This window comes from Geotrypetes seraphini, chromosome 2, assembly GCF_902459505.1.
Source record: "Geotrypetes seraphini chromosome 2, aGeoSer1.1, whole genome shotgun sequence".
In the NCBI taxonomy this organism is placed as follows: domain Eukaryota; kingdom Metazoa; phylum Chordata; class Amphibia; order Gymnophiona; family Dermophiidae; genus Geotrypetes; species Geotrypetes seraphini.
This window is the reverse complement of record NC_047085.1, coordinates 93924550-93940859: the sequence shown is the minus strand read 5'-3', so window position 1 is coordinate 93940859 and position 16310 is coordinate 93924550. Positions and strand designations below refer to the sequence as shown.

At 37.9% G+C, this 16310-nt stretch overlaps 1 protein-coding gene across 2 annotated transcripts in view; it reads left to right on the top strand.

Annotated features, from left to right (window-relative positions):
• The window catches only part of ZFHX4 (zinc finger homeobox 4), a 568535-nt gene that overhangs the window by 50931 nt on the left and 501294 nt on the right, over positions 1-16310 (top strand). The window contains exon 1 of one of the 2 annotated variants that reach the window (XM_033933304.1): positions 6099-6425. The exons of the other annotated variant lie outside the window; for it this stretch is intronic. The gene's annotated coding sequence lies outside the window, so the exon portion shown is untranslated. Of the gene's footprint in view, positions 1-6098; positions 6426-16310 lie in introns of those variants that run through there. 2 annotated transcript variants of the gene reach the window in all.

Here is a 16310-nt window from a genome sequence, read left to right as displayed (position 1 = left end):
TACTGTCATCATTGTCATTATCCCTTTCCATGTGGAAATAATTTTATTATCGTAATTTGATATCTGAAGAATGTCCTGTTAGTCATTTGATAATTATTTTTTCTGCAGAAAAGTTTTGTTTATAAATGAGATATTTTAAATGATTTGATGCTTTCTATAGATTTCCCTTTATCTAATCGATCGAAATGCCAATAAATCGATTAAGGGTTTAGTGTTCTACAAACAACCATTTTGTGCCTTTGATTTTACGTTCAGGCTGATTTTTATAAAGCTAGTGCTTGCCTGGAACCTGGGGTCCTTTAACACCTAATATTTCATCTTTTTTATTTATTTATTTATTTATTTACATTTGCAAGGTAAACTGCTACTAATGGCAAACAAACAACAAATACTTGTAAAAGCCTGAATTGAATGCATTTAGATGACATGATGTTGTGGTCAAGCATATTTAGTCAAAGCCCTTAAAAATCTCCGTGAATTATATGCGATCATACAGTGATTGCGGAATATTAAATTAAACTTAGATAAATCCGCATTGAAGGAGGCAGCACCCAATCCTGAATTTATTTCCCATTTTCTATAACAGCATCACTGCGCTCCTCTCTTTGCAATGACAATGTGCCAAATCTAGGCATTTTGAAAACATTTTCCATATGCTTTAACTGGAGACTGATAGACAAAGAAGAAAAGGAGATGATCTTTTTTCTCTTGAGGTATATTTATTTTAACTTTTTTTTCACCACAGATGCTTTTTAATTCAGCGTTTGGAAAGACAATTTTACAATTGTTAAGAGTGTTTATTGTTGTTGTTATTCTTAGATTGCTTAATCAATTCCTGACCTGTTTATTTTATTTTATTTTATTTTTTTACTTTTAAACATTAAAGCTTAAATATAGTTTTTGTACCTTAGCAGGCTGCATCTGCTAAGAAAATATTGATTCATTTAGCTTCTGTTGTCTCTTTCCTTGCAATTAAAGCTGGTTTTAATTATCAATTGTGTAAGTCAGATGTACTGCTCCTTTAATGTAGGATTTCTTTAAACAGTTTTCCCCCCCTTGTGTGTTTTACTTTTTATTATAACATTTGTGGTGATTGTTTTCATTTGGCTGTCAAATCTACGGGTATATTCTTCCAAACTTGAATCTTTGGCGGAAAAAAAAAGTTGTTGATGCTTTTAATTACTGTTGTGGTAAAAATAATTTGATCATGGTGTCTGCACAGGAAAGATATGTTTTGTATTTGCATTTGAGATGTATTTTCGGATAAATATCTTAACTTTGTAGTACGTGCATCCGCTTGAGTTAATAAGGTTTTAAAATTTATTTTTCTAGTTATTTCAACGCAGATTTGTTGGAGTAGTGTCTTTCTAGGGAGGTCTTCTCGGAAAATTCCCCTTGGTTTTACCTATTGAACATTTGATTGTATCTTTCTCTTTTTGCCTGCTCCTTTGATAATTTTGAAGGTTGTGTCTGGGAAAGCGGTTGTTTTCCCCTATTAATTTTGTAGAAAACCCTTCAGCAAAGTGACTAGGAAGTTTGCGGACTGGATTTTATTTGGGTCTGCTGTAAAGTGATTTTGTTTATAAACACTGGGGAGGCTGCCAGGGAGGGGAGGGAGGTCAGAAGACTGTCACTGAGAGCACTGACCTCTGAAAGCCCAGAGGGCGCTGGGCTCGCTTAGCTTCTGGCTCTCCTTCCTTCCTTTTCTTTCTCTCTTTCTATTCTCTGCCATTTTCTGGGTTGTTTTTTTTTTTTTTTTCTTGTTTCCTCTTGTGTTCCCTTCTTCCTTTTGCATGCCCACCTCCATTCTCTTTCCTTTTCTCTTCCTAACTTGATCATTTGCCTTTTTTATTTTCATTCACTTTTATCTTTGCCTATCTCCAGGAGGGACGATTTAAAATATCAAGACTGTTTATACTTATCACTTCAAAGGAATGATTCTCGAAATAGACAAGGGAAGTTATATCAAGACTTTTCTGAAACTTCAAATCCCCAAACTCCTCTATTCCCTCCTCTCCTCCCACCATAAACCAAAATAAGAAAGGAAAAAAAATCATCGGGATATTTTCCCTTAACAGATCATCTTCCCTACTACGAGATTGCATTGTTTTGTATGATTATGTTGCAAATATGTATAATTTTAGTACATTCATTTTGCTTGTTTGTTGCAACAATTTATTTTAAATGAATATACATGTTATTATATAAATTTATTTTGTCTGGCAGTGGAACTTTCCAAAAGAAAGACAGATCTCTGTATTTGTTACAAAATCGACACTGTGTGTTTTTATTTTACTGTCAAATTTGCCTTAAACCCAAACTCCCTTCCCCCTTCTTCTTTCACCTCCTAAAAATGGCACATATCAGATTTTTAAGTGTGTTTTGAAATGAGTTCCTGAGTTAAACAGAAAAAAAAAATGTTAGTTAACATAGTGTCTTTGTCAAATAGCCCACGGGAGAAGAGACAAAAAAAAAAAAAAAAAAAAAAAGCCAAGGAGGAGGGGGGCTGGTGATCTGAAAGTGTGTACTGCTCAGATAAAGGGCCTCTAACGCTGAAATCTTGTAATACCTCGTTTCAAACTGAGCTCATCTATAGACTTAGAGAAGGCAGTGAAAGGACACGAATTCTCTTTCCCTAGGGCTGTGAGGTGTGTGTGTTGGGGGCCAGGGAGGAGGTGAAAAGGGAGAAGGGGGAAGGGGGAGAGAGGTGGTGTTTAAATGGTAAAGGATATATGTAGTCAACAAAGAAAGAAAATAAAGTGTATTTTAAATAATATAAGGTCTTTTGCCTGTCCTCACGGAAGATTTACGGAAACAAAATCGCTCTTGAAAGACTTTCCTTTATAAAACGATTTAAGCCTGTTTGGAATTTATGTACCTTTTCCTTGAAAGTAACCATGGCAAGGCCCCAGTAGAAGTGATCTTCCCCAGGAAGGAGACTCTGGAGTAAAGGGGGAAGTCAGTCCTTTTGTAGTTTGAAATGCAGAGCCATTCAATTGCCGTGAAAACCTTTCGGTGACTTAAATCTTACTTTCCGTTTGGATTTAGAACAGATACGCTGACTTTTGAGTTAATTTTCGGTCTGAGGCCACAGAGATAAGAAAAGAAAGGATCAGAGGTTATGAATGCGTCTTTTTTTTTTTTTTGCTTGCACCAAAGAGCGAGACAGAAATAAAAATATTAAGAAAGAAGAAACATAAGATGTGTAAACCTGAATGAGTGAAGAAGGAGGAAAGAGAAGGAAGAATCAGGGGGGAAAGCGGTGAGGCAGAAACCTGTAGCGGAGCTGCTTGCATCTCTCTATCCATCCATCCCTGGGAGTAAGTGGCCAGAGCCTCCGGGACTTCTATGGCCGATGCAGTTTCCCACTCCCCCTCCTTCTTTCCCCAGGACTCGGATTCCTCTCGTCTCCTCTCTCCTTTCCGTTCTTATCACATCTGCCAACCCGACTCTCCGCATTAACCTTCTTCGATTTTTCCTAGATGTTTGCAGATCCCTGATTTTCTTCTAACTCTTAAACAGCCAGATGAATCCCCCCCCCCCCATAGCTACAGTTTTTTTAGGAAAGAGAGAGAGAGAGAGTAGTAGGGTTAGGAGGGGCATTAAATATTCGCAGGAGGAAGGACTGGAAGTATGGAATCACCCGTTCACAATTCCTGTTCTGCCTTTTGTCCAGTTGGCTGTGATTCAATAACAATGAAAGCATACTTTGATAAAAGAGAAAGTGAGACATAAAGAAAAGTACCACCTAAAAAGAATGACAATGACCTGACTGATTTGCTTTTTTTCTCTTGTGCCTGGTTGTTTACTATTGATGTTTCAGCGAAATCTGCCAATAAGAAAGGAAAAATTAACCTTAAAACTATGGCCCCATTAGCTATCCCTCTGCATTATATTAATACATTTTTCTTCACATAAGTAACATATTTCCCTTTCTCGATGTTTCTTTTCTTTCCTACTTATGTGTTTAGTAGCGTATAAATATTTTATCTTTAAAAATATTTGGAACATAGTTTTATACTACGCATAAATAGGCATTAACCCATCTGCCATGGCCTTCTGTATTTTGTTTAAAACCTTGAGTGTCTCTATAATACAATTTTCTCTCATTCTCTGCAATAATATTCTGTGTTTTGCTTCAAACTATTGTTTGAACCCCCTAATCATTTCTTATACATAGTGGTACATTATACCACTGGCTTTCTGTAGAAACTGAGCATTTCTAAAAGGATAGATGAACCGACAGCCAAACCGTTAGGCCGGCCCTAGTAGTATTTAGAATAGATACAATCTCTAGTTATTCAGTGCTATAAATACTGAAAAGAATATGATCCCTGCTTCGAGGAAGACAGTTGCTTTGATTTGTCTTTCTAATAGTAAAGAAACTGAAAATCAAAAGAGTTTAAGGACTTGGCACTTCAGGTTTTCTTTGCTGTTAGCTGGTGGCAAGCTCCTGGTTTTCGAGTGTGGACTGGAGTACTTCAACAGGGGAAGTGACCTTTCCTGTGGGGATACTCGTTTTACTTCTTTTTTTATCAGCCAGGAATTCCCAAAGACTTACAAAAAATTGCTCTTAGGCTATCTGCTTCCTCGTCTTGTTTTTTTTTTTTTTTTTTAAGGAGTGCAAAGGCTTTTAATTTTAACTAAGCATTTTGTTTTCCCTAACTAGGAACTCCAGGATTTACAGTATGGTTTCCTCATATGTCCGATTCAGCTCAGTTAGGGCTCATATGAAATATCTGCTTATTATCTTAAGATCAGTGAGATGGTTGGGGAGCCTGTGCTAAAACCTTTCTGTGGCATTTGGTGGATTAGCTATTTAAGGCCTTGGACAACATTTTGACGTGTATTCAGGAATCCTGATCTTCAAAGGCACGTTAGCTCCTGCACGAGGTTATGGTTCACCTGCCTAGGTTCTTTGACATAGTAAATACCCCTTGTCTATACCCTAAAGTTTCCCTTTTTTCCTACCATTCCTCATTCTGAGATATTGTGATACAAATCTACACAGATTCCTGTGGCGCATTTGGATCCTAGCTGAATATTTCTGTTTTTATTTTCACAATAGGGGGTATGTTAAGTATGCCTATTCCTAGATTTTAGCTAATTATCTTTTAATGAATGTGTCACTCACGTTTCCAACTATAATATTAGATAAAGATAATTAGATTTTAAAATGAGATGCAATCACCTGAGATTTTACAGAATAAAATATGTGAGACAAATAAATCCGTGTGGAAGGAGCTCTGTGATGTTTCTTTCCTTCAAAAAATTTATAAACATTTGCAGTATTCATAGTATAACAAGACATCATGAGTAAAAAATATTGCATTAGATACATGTCTGCTGTCAAGGTCGCTATAAGTGTAAATAAGTTAAAATATAAATACACATTCTTTCCCCTAGTGTACATTTACTTCCGCTTGTTGATTGCCACCCTGATATTCTATACTCACTTTTGTTTCACCTATCACATAATCTCTTTAGTAAATACAATTATAAAATTCAAACATTATATATGTGTGCTTGTATAAACATTGAATGTATAGGTGTGCACACGCCTACTTAGACATTATTTGCTCCTGTGTCTTTATTCTATTCCAGTCATGCTTTCACCGAAATTCTCATAAAAAAATCTGTTTTAAAAATTAATTCACTGTCAATTGATTTACATGTGTTTGTAAAGCATGGTTCAGGATTTGTTGAAATATTTGATGTGTGTGTGTGTGTGTGTGTATGTATGTAACATCACAAGCTACTTTGCATTTACACTGCATATTTTATGTACAGTCTGTATATTACTAAATTAATTCTTCAGGCTGGAGTGCCTGGGTTCCTCTTTGCTTCTTCTGATTATGCTTCTGATTATTGTTGTGGTTCCCTCTCCCTCTCCCTTTCCCTTTCCTTGGCTGCTTTAAGTCAGGCTGCGCGTCATTTGCAATCTGGAGACTGTTGATCACCTCACTAATTACACCTCTCTCTCTCTCTCTCTCTCTCCCTCTCTCTCTCTCTCTCTCTCATTCCCAGAGTGCATATCGGGAATAGACACACAAAGACATGCGCACTCAACTTAATCAGCCATTTTTTTTAAACAGGGCTAAAACGATAATAATTAGCAGAATAAAGACATATCGGATTTTCATTTCCTTTCCTCCTTTTCCCAGCCCCTTCACAACCAAACAGCGAGACCGCGGTCGGCACATGCTTTAACAACAACCGGACCCCAAGGACCGCTCCGTGATGCCCCCACTCTCCTCAATCATCTTTATTTTCACCCAATAAAGTTCGAGGATTATTTTTTATTATTATTTTTTTTGTTGTTGCTAATGAACATTCTCGTTTGCTGGATGTGATCAGCTGTAGTAAAAAAAAGCGCAAGGCAGAAAAAGAAGACCGAGTGTAGGAACTGCGAGGGGAAATGGAAAGTAAGTTTTTTTTCTTTAACTTTTATTGAGTAGTTTGTGTTAAATTTAGGTCGGGTATCGATTATCTTTCTAGGCTGATCTTGCACAATCTTTGATATTTCGCTCTGTCTCTCCCTCTCGCTCTCACTCTCTCTCTCCCTCACACACACACACACACACATGCACACACACACACATACACACACCACACACACACACACACACACACATACACACACACACACATATCCCTATGTACACTGATCCTAGACATCTCTCTCTCGCTCGCTCTTTCTTTCTTGCCAGATCTTAGATCCTGTGTACTGATTTCTTAGCGGTGGGGTATTCTCTTTTCCCTGCCCCCCTCCCCTTTACATATTTTGCCGATAACTTTGCAATAATATGCCGGATCCTTTCCAGACCGAGTTAACTCTCCCCCACCCCCCACCCTAGACCCTTTGCAATTTTCGGAGCTGTAAACTGTCAGGGCAGAAGGGCTGTCATTAAGTCAGCCTTTGCTCAAAACACTTTTACAGTTTGAAAACAAAAATAAAGTTGAGGTTGGGATTGGGGGGGGGGAGGGAAATGAGGACAGCTTTCTTGTGCAGGACATTACTGAGGATATACATTCCATGTGGCACCCTTTTCTTTCAACTTTTTTAACGCACGTAGTCTTAACAGATCGGATTGCGAAAACGAGCCAAGCAGTAGTAGAAATGCAAAACGAAAACTGCTTTCCCTAATCTCAGTGGAAGTTAATTGACTGTCTTTTGTCCGTATTTGTCAGAGGTAGTGAAGGACCTGATAGGAGCGTTTTCTTTCTCTGTCACTTTCTCTAGCCGAGCTGCTGCTGCTGTAGCGGACTCGGCTCTCCCGGTGCGAAGGGACTGAAGTGACCAGGACCCTCTATTCCCCTTCCCCAACATATAATGCGATCGCTTTTGCCTTGTGCCCCTTTCTTTCGCTCTCTCTACCCTGCTTCCTTATAACCAGTCTAGAGAACGACTGTGAAAAAAAAGTGCATTAGTCTTCCCACAACAACACGATAAATACCAGTAGCTTATTCCCACTTTATCCCACTCCTACCCTTTTCTAGCCAGACGCCTAGTGCAAACATGATAGATAAACATGCTACGCTATTTTTAAAATAATAATATTAAAAAGCCCCTGATGAAACACTGTTTTTTATAGGTAGGCAGTGATTTGCCTTGGAAAATATTTTTTGCCTTTGACGTTTGTTACCTGTTCGGGGTCTTTTTCTCTGTCTCTGCTCGGCTGCTTAAGGGGCTGAGTCCAGCCGAGAGAGGAGACACTTCGCTGGCTTCAACGTCTACCGGGGGAGGGGGGGAATAAAACACCTCATCGCTGTCCCAAAGCCTTTAGTAAACGGAGGTTTTAAACCGAGAGAGGAAAGCGTATCAAAACTGGAAAAATAAAATCATAATAATAATAATTAAAAAAAAAACAAAAAAAACACCGCGGAGACAGGTTCATGTTCAAGACGCTGCTGGATTGTATTTAGCCCAAGAGGGAAGTTCCCCCAGAAGCCTGACCATCCCGTTCTCTGACTGTTGCCTTTCCTTCTGCTTCGATCCAGTTTGTTTTGGGGTGGTGGTAGTGATGGTTGGTTTGTTGTTGTTTTTTTTAATTGTTATTCTGACTATTCTGATTAAACCGTCTCCATGTTTAAAAAAAAAAAAAAAAAACCCACCAAGTCTGGTGTAGCTGGTCAGCAAAGCAGGAGCTCGCCGGCTGGGTTGGGGGAGGGGAGAGAGGTTGGCAGAGCTTGTGTCGGCTGCTGCTGCTTAGATTGAGGCAGAGAGTTGGCTTGCGATTGGGACACGACAGTGACATGGGGGCATCGATCGCTTCCATTGAGATCAGTGCACAAACCCAGCCAGGGTATGTAACACTCTCATTGCCATCCACACTACTTGGGGAAAAAAATCGACACAACCAAAACGGACTCTTTATATGTTGGTTTTTTTTTTCATTTTTTAAATAATTGTTCATTTTTTCTTGGAAATGAATATATACTGTAGGATAGGAGAGAGTACAAGAAGATTTAATAATAATCATCATAATAAAGCTTCATCAGTGTTTATTCAAATTGACTATATTTTGGACTCTCAAGGGGTGTTTCTGTTAAACCGAAAGTAGTTTTAAAAATAAAAGTAAGAAAGAAACCCTTGAGGGAATATCTGATAGTTTTCACTGGTTTGCTGTTTGATTCGGTAGGAAGGCAGGGACAAATAAAATATGACAATCCAGCTGTTTTAACCTCCTGCACCTGGTCTCTGTGCTGAGCTTCATCAGGATTATTCGGAGATTCTACTTCTTTCTCCCTCACCACCTACCCCTCTCATATTTGCAAAGTAAGAGCTGGAGATTCAGACAATGAATGTATCATTGTGACTCTATAATAGACCTGGTTTCCATATCTTCAGAAGAGCCATGCCTTCCTCAGTATGTTTTCCTGTTTATGATTATAAACACAGGGTCAGTGAAATGTAAGGAAAAGTCGTAAATCTGCAAAAGTGAAACCCATATCCTAGGAACAAAGAAAGGTCAAATAAACCATCTGTGTAAGTCACAGTAAAGAGTACCTGCTGTTGCTTTTATGCATTGGCACTGCTTAATTATTCCTTAAAGTTCAAATGATTAAATAGACACAGTTACAAACAATGATGACCTTTGCAGATAATATAGTGTATATCTGACTCATTTTAGAGTATGGTCACATTTGATTTCCTTTTTTAGTTTGACTGTTATTTTGAAATAAGCACCAGCAAATACAGTCTAAAGGGACTGGAAAATCACTGTTTAATATTGCAGAATTTACTGCTTCCATTCTAACCATAAGCCTAAATTTACACAATGAAATTTGATTATCTCTAATAACAATATTAGATCCTGCACTGGATGGATGAGAATTGAGGTGGTTTTGTTGATTGGAAGGGTTTAATGTTGCATTTCAGAATGTGATGTGGTTTAGCCTCCCTTCCATTAACTGGAAAACCCCTGAGGTTTTACAATTATTTCTTAAAGATAATACATTTAAGATTGCATTGGTAGGCTGAAGAAAAGTCATAAAGGCAAGAAGGGAAGCCCTTAATAACTCTTGAGATTCAGACATGTTCAGCAGTTAGATTGGCTCTGACTTCACCAAGGGTCGACAATGTGTCATTTCCATGAAGCCAAATTGCCCTCTGCCTATATGATATTAATGTGCAAATCAATATTTCAGGGATTAAATTTCCCTTCTTCATTTTTTATGGTTTCTACCTCAATAAGTCTCAAGTCTATTAGAAGAGGTTGGATGATTTAAAATCTTTCACTGCAGAATGACTTGTCTTAGCCTTGTTTCATAGACCAGTTCTGGATTTGCTTTATAATAAGACTAAAGGTATTTCAAAAATGCTGGTATTCAGCATAGAAACATGCTCAATACTGTAAATCCCCTGTTCGATTAAGAGCTAAAAGGTATTGAAAATATAATATGTATGTTTATGTAATATATCTGTGTTCTGCTTTAGAAATATTTGTGTTAATCACCTATTGATTTATTTCAAAATCAATTGAATCTCCATTCTTATTACTGATTTTGTTCAGCATTTCTCAGTGTTGTACTAATTTTATTAAACAGCTGTGTCTGTTTATTATGACAATAGATGTTTTGGATTTTCTACCAGCAATGTGAATAAACATCTTTATTTTATATTGTGCCATCTTAAATTTAAACATTAAAGTAACCAAATAACACCTTGTTCTATGCTATGGACTGCATAGTGGTTTTATGAATGGATAGGCCTTTTACTTTATTAGTCTTTATAATGTTTATTTTGGACTTTTCATTGATGACATTAATAATCAGTTGTAATTTCAAAATAAAGACATGATTTTAAAATAATATACAATAAAAAATGGTTAAGATGGAAGTTTGTGTCTTTATCACATAATCTTGTGAAGGCCTAGTGTCTGTCATTTGGTGGTATTTTATAGTCTTAGACCATCTGGACCAAGTTCTTCACAGCTGCATGAATTTCATACGTGATAGAACATTTTTTCCATTCAGTATAAAATGTTCCTTCTGAAAAATGTACATCAGACTCACTTAATTTAGTCTGCTAAAAGAAGTGCACATGAAATGGACAAAGGACTCCTTAATCTCTGCTAGTTGTTTGTTTTTCTTCAAGATTCCTGTCTATTTGGGTTTAAAAAGTAATGTTTATTGAGGAGGTGGTTCTGAGGTGTGACATAATGTGGGAATTTTTGTGCGGATTGTTGCGTTCTTAGTTAAGCTGTGAAGTTCTTTTTATATTGCCTTTCAAAAAATGCAGTTAATCTATTCTTATTTACAATTAATCTCAATAAAATTAATCTTAGATGTGCTTTTCTCAGCATCTTAAAATATCTAATTATATTCAATTAACTGCTGTCACGGTAATTAACGTTGCTCAATTACCTCTGCATATATTTATGCAAAGCTCATTAGTTATTATCTGCTCTTTTCCCCTTTCATTTTTTTTTTTGCCCTGCTTATACAACACCTATAGTAACACACACACACACACACACACACACACACACACACACACACGTGTGTGCTCACACACACACACACAAACACACACATACTTTTCAAGATATCAGAGCAGGTAGGTTAAGCTTAGTGTTTATAAATGAAGAGCTTCTGTGCCTGCCTTGGGGCTGTGCCCACAAGGCAAAGCTTTCCTGCTCCATAACTATTTAATGGGTTAAAAGACTTGGCCAAGGTTCAAACTGAGAAGCATCCAGGGAAAGTTCATGTGAATCTGTACACTTTCATGTAATTAGTGCTTAATTATATTAACATATGTAAATTGCCAACTTAGGAACTTATTGAGCTAGCAAAGATCAGCCAGACACAATTGCTGCATTGTTCAGAAACAATAATGGATTTCATGTTAGATTGTGGAAACACACAACTAACTATCTAATTTAACTCCTACTATGGTGAAATTTCATTAGTTGTCATGGAGACTGGTTTAATTGTGCTGACTAATGTTCTGGGCCACAGAATTTCCTGAAAAGAAAGTGTTGTTTGCCTAATCCACTTTACAATGACACTTGTTTGTACATGTTTCCCTTGTGTGAGAATTTGCATATGCAAATAAATAGTTTTCCTGGTCCATTTGTCATGGTTGTTCATTACCCATGAAGAGGACATTGTTACTAGGCTGTTACTGAGTCTGCTAAGATAGGATGGTGTCAACCAGTCCAGCCACATTCTTTCATAATTTGTTTCTGATTAATAGACCAGAGTGAGGCTTATTCTATTCAGGCCTTTGCAAAGGGAAGGTCAGTTCTGTCATTGAAGTGTTTCCGCAGCAACCAAAAGCTCTTTTTCTTTCCCTTTGGCTAACAGTCTCTCTCTCTCTCTCTTTCTCTTACACACACACACACACACACACACACACACACAAACACACACACAGAAAATATATATACATAGATATAATTGTATGCTGTTAAATATGCATTAACTAACACACACAATATATACATAGATATAATTGTATGCTCTTAAATATGCATTAACTAATAATCTGTAGTATTTTTGAAGCAAAAAATAAAAAAATAAGCAGGGCCTGCAATTGAAATATTAATCCTATTTTTGATGGAAAAGTAAACTGATATAATTGCTTTTCAGTCATAGAGATGGGGTTTATACAAGTGTGAATGCGTTGGAACAGGATTAGCATTTTTTTGCATAATGAAAAGCTCTGTTGAATGGAGTAGTGAATGGTTGAGTGAATGACTAAGATGAAAGGAAGATGAAAATGCAAGTTCCTCTTTCTTTATTCAGTGTTCAGCTTTCCCTAAAGTTGTGTTTGTCCAAGACTTGAGAAAACAAGCAGAGGCTCAGATTTCAGCAACTTTTTAAGGTGCCCTCTGACTCCATCATCAGCTGTAGTAATATGTTTGAAAATATGAAGCTAAAGAATGATAAATATAGGTTTGTATGCCATAGAGTTTCAGCAACATGGGATGCATAGACTAACAAAATATTGATTTGCTAAGCATTAGGCATTTTCAGTGGTTGATCTGCAAAAGATGTTTGAAAGGTTGAGAGTAGAAACCCCTAAAAATTAGACCATCTTTCTTTTAAGTAAAATTCATATTTAATAGCTACAGTTTAAATGTCATGTGTTTGGGAAATAATATATTAATTTTCAGCTAGACTTCATCTTGACTTTTGTTATTGTTAAGTGCTGAAATGTTCTGTGAACTTTTCAGAAGATAAAGACCAGGGAATTCAAATGAATCACATTATATTGCTATTTCAGAATGAGTATTATATGTAAAATATGCTTGTTAACAATAAATACACAAGCACATTCTTTGCTGTTGTTGTATGTGGCTGACACACAAATTTTTACAGTTGTTTCTCACATGTTAGTAACTCAGGACCCTAGGTGGTTAACTGTTGACAATGTGATCATTGCTTCTAATTATGGCCTCTCAACAATAATTAGGATAGTTAAAATACACATACGTGTTGAGACACTTTTAGAAGTGGAAATGGGTTCTTTGGACATAAGTAAATTAAATGCAGCGTGGATAATTGTTTATCTATATGCATTTTCAGTAGACTCTTTTTTGGGTGTCAGGTCACCATAATTATCAATTTAGACTAGAGCCACCAAAGACAAGTGCTAGCATATTCCTCCAGATGTTCACTGCTTTGGCTTCTCACTGGCTCACAGAACTTGCACAGCATATGCTGGAGTTCTTTAAGGAGGTAGTATTTAATGGTTAGATGCAAATTTAGAAAATTGGAATTTTCTTCCTACAAAGTTGGCAATATACCATTTATGAATTTGAGGCAGAAAGGGATGGTCAATGCTAAACTGACTAGGCCAAACAAATTCTTTTCAGAGATTCTTTGCTAGTGTAGTTATCACAGATGTCAGTGTTTAATGGCTGCTTCAGCAGCTCTTGTGTATTGTTTGTATGTGTGTGTGTGTGTTTCATGCACATCATTTTTAAATAAGCAAGAAAATGAAATAAAGGATCTTGTGAATGATGAAAACTTTTTCTAGGCACTTTATTGAGAAAAAAGAGTTTTCTTTATTTAAGAAAATGTCATTTATATTTTAAAACAATGTTAAGCAAGCACCATGTGCTGCATTTGGCAGAATTCCAGTCACTCTAGAACTGGAGAACACATGGGCTAATGATGGCTTATGTGCTGTCTGCATTCTTATGGAATGGGTAAAAGCCCAGTGAATTGCAATACTAAGATTTTTAGGACTTAAGGTGGTAAGGCAATGTTTAGAAATATGTATTTGGAATATGGAAAAAAAAGATTTATAGATGGATGGTGCAGGTACTATTTTATTCATAAATTATACCAAGTACACAAGAGATGTCAACGTGTTAAACAGATCATGTACTATTTTGTCTTTGTTGCTGTTACTTTTAAGGTTAACAGTAGATATTTTAAACAGAGCACTAACTCAAATTCTCACATTTCATAGTAAAACTTTGCTGCTTGTGAAATGCAGGAACTCATAAAAGCTGCATCTGGTAATGATACAGAGAGCCAAGGCATATCTAGGTTAATTTCAGTTTGTTACAATCAACAGTATCTCCTTAGAGGTTGTTTTTAAATCATATAATATTCATTCTCCAAAATTAGTAGTCTTTAAAAGTTTTATTTCATGGAATTTCATTTCACATGAAAGCTAATGTAAGAAAGCACTATTACTATTTATCATTTATAAAGCATAGTATAGAGTTCATTCTATAGGGAACCACCTAGTTTTAAAGTGGTAGAAAGGAACATAAGTAGCAATATCCTAATCATTTGCATGTGAAAACTATGCAACATGATTTGATGCTGTGTACCTTGCTGGTGGACAGGCACATTGACAGAGTTTGGCTGGAACATGGGTGGAACACTCAGGTACATGTGTAAATATTGGAATGCTTTCATTTACTCATGTATATTCTTACATCTAAGTAGGCAAAAACATTTATACCAGCTGTAGGATTAGTTTAAGTAATTGTGTCTTACCATGCACACATTTTCAGCCATTCTCCATCAGTTTTCATAAGAGTAAGTTAAAAATAGAAAATTTGCAGTGGTGACAACTGAATAGTATCCCTATGGGAAAAGTGACCTGTTAAAAAAAAAGTCAGAAGCCCCACAAACATACTGTGTTTACTGCTCTGTAGGACACTGTGACATTTTGTATTTGCATCTCCTATACCAGGGGTAGGCAATTCCAGTCCTCGAGAGCCGGAGCCAGGTCAGGTTTTCAGGATATCCACAATAAATGGGAGCCCGAGACCCCCATGTCGATAGGCGGAATATAACACGGGGCTGGTAGGCCCTCGTGTCGCCCATCGGCCGGGAAGGTAGGGGGGAGGGGTAATAGGTAGGGAAGGACAGGATAGGTTAGAGGGCCTGTCAGGCAGAGTAGTTTTAATTTGATTGGTGGGAAGGTGGGTATCACACAGGGCTGAGGCTATTAAGGAGGGGAAGAGGGAGGACTCGTCCTCTTCAGGGTCCTCCAGGGCGGCTTTTCACGCCCACCCGCCCATTTGTTATGGGGCAGTACACGGTAGCTCAGGGTGGCAGATCTCCCGAGCTACAGGGTCACTGGAGCTCATCAGGTGATGAGCGGTGGGCTGGCGGGGTGCCGTGCCCGGTGGGTCAGGTGACCCAGATAAAGGGGCATGAGGGACATGCTACCCCTCTGACCCTTGCTGTGGTGGCGGGGTCGCGGGCACTGAACAATTTATTGGGTAGCTCGGGAGGAGCTCTTTGTTTCATGTTAATGGAAGTTATAATATGTTAAAGTGTTTTGATTAATAAACTGAGCTGCGGCTAATTTCTGCCATCTAAGACTGTAGCGTTTTTATTGGTGGCCAAAGTGGGGGAAGGTCTTGATTATGGGGGGTAGGAGAGTATATGGGCGGATAGCAGGGACTTTCCAGATCCCGTTGTTAATATGCATGAGATAGATTTGCATCTCAAGGAGGCAGTGCATGCAAATCCATCTCATTGTGGATATCCTGAAAACCTGACCTGGCTCCGGCTCTCGAGGACCGGAATTGCCTACCCCAGGAATTCAAAGATATAATACTTACTTGCCTGTTGTCTCTAACCAGATGATCAGATATATGCTAATATATGCTGATTTCTAAGAAACATACACATGCTTCACTGGGTACTAAAAGCCCTTTGAAGGGAGAGATAAAAGTTGGTGAATGGTAGAGGGTGGCAGAGTTAAACCTGAATGGTGAGAAGTTTGTATACAAAGCTATCCAACTTTTCTTTGAAGAAATTCTCACCCCACCACTGTAAAAATGCAGTTGGGATTTATTAACATTGAGACCTGAAAAGGCCCTGTAGGCTTCTCAAGCCACGCCCCATCACTATCCTATCCTTTTTACTCCAATCCTAATTATGCATCTTCTCCCTTCCTATCTCATCAGGCAAGGTGACACAGCAATCAAAACACAGACACTTTTGTTGGGAAAAATCCAGGCCACAGCTCTGTTTATTGGAAACCAAAATAGGTGCAAACATTAACAGTAGAATAATAGTTCCCAGGCTACAACATATGTGCCATTAGAAACCAAAATAAATATATCCCCTGACCCTGCCATGTCAGCTAGGGCCTGAGGGGTAGCATGGACCTCCATACCCCATTTTTGGGTCACCCGACCCAATGGCATCAGCTCTCATAGCTTACTGCCAGCCAGCCACTCATCGCCAGATGAGCCCAGTACCCAGTAGCTTGGGACCACCGCTACTGCGACATCTCGGCCCCAGAGTCCCAATATATCTTTCCCCTCAGAAAGAAGGGCAGGAGCGAGGAAAAACCTGCCTCAGAGGATCAGGAACAGGCC